Genomic DNA, 1,352 nt, shown 5'->3' with positions numbered 1-1,352 from the left:
TTCTAGCAGGAAGTACAGGACGTCATCTTCATCTCCAACTTCATCGCTTTCTTCGGATGCTGATAAACAACACATTAGCGGCGTCTGGTTGCTGTGGTAACACATTAACGGTGAGCGCTCGCTGCTAAGAAACCTGGGGCATGAACACGCACGCACGCACACACACACACGCACACACACACACGCAGACACACACACGCACACACACATACACAGAGGAATGATGGGAAAGTGATGATGTCACAGTTCCTCCCTGTGATGCGTACAGTTTTCGTTTCCACTCTGAGTCACAAACAGTTGAACAGTTACTGGAAAATGGAAAGAACTTTAAATATTTCCTTTTGGGAACATCAGTCAGAGGATTTAAACAGAGCTTTATTACTCTTCTAATATTACAACATATTATTATTATCATTACAGTACAGCTCAGAACGTCCTGCAGCCAAATACAGATTAATCTTATTAGATTCTTTATTCTCTGGGTGTATTCTGTCCTACAAAGCCAAAATGCAGCTGCATATAAATTCAAAATTCAAAAGACAACAATAGAACAGTCAACTACACAGCTGGCTAAAGCAAGAGAGCTATATCCTGTTTAAGCTAGCTAGAGATAGCCTCAGCTAGCCTTGACTAAACCCCCTAACTGTGCACACAAACAGAGCTAACAGTGCTATTAGCATAAACAGACGCAACAGTGCCATTAGCCTAACAGAGCTAACAGTGCTATTAGCGTAAACAGGGGAAGGAACTCGGGGGAGAAACCTGGAAGGAAAGGGTAATAATTTCAGAATTAAATGTATCCTGGACGAGCCCCCAATTTATAATCAAAAGTAAAGGAAAGTGTTTAATATCTTCCGTGTTCTTGCTTCTGCTAGCTGTATGAGCATCCACAGACTCCTTGTCGCCTGCATAGGTGTCACCAGGTAAGTGTTAAGAATTGTCTTTAGCAAAGCTTCAGCCAACAGATGGTTAATGGTTAAAACCAATTTCTGACTTGTATCTGTAAATCTTTACAACCATCGTAACAGCCCATCTTCTCAATGATGGTCTTGTTTGTGTCTGTAGGCACTGCTGGACTGGCCATCGGGCATACCGGGCATTTGCCCAGTCGGCCGATAGTGATTATGGGAAGAAGCTGAAAGTGAAACTTAGGTCTATGTGCTCCAGTCACTTTCTGTTGGTTCAGGTTATATTTTTGTCATTGTTGGCATCACGTTAGCGCAGTCGGTAGAGCTCATGACCCATGTATGATGTTGCTGCAGTGGCGTGGGTTTGAATCTGACTTGCGGCATCCCAGGATTTTACTTTATTAGGCCTAGTATATTGCCCCCCTCATAAAGTCTTGACCACCC

This window comes from Morone saxatilis, unplaced genomic scaffold (assembly GCF_004916995.1).
Source record: "Morone saxatilis isolate NCDOM2014 unplaced genomic scaffold, NCSU_SB_2.0 Contig8, whole genome shotgun sequence".
In the NCBI taxonomy this organism is placed as follows: Eukaryota; Metazoa; Chordata; class Actinopteri; family Moronidae; genus Morone; species Morone saxatilis.
This window is presented reverse-complemented; position numbering follows the sequence as displayed.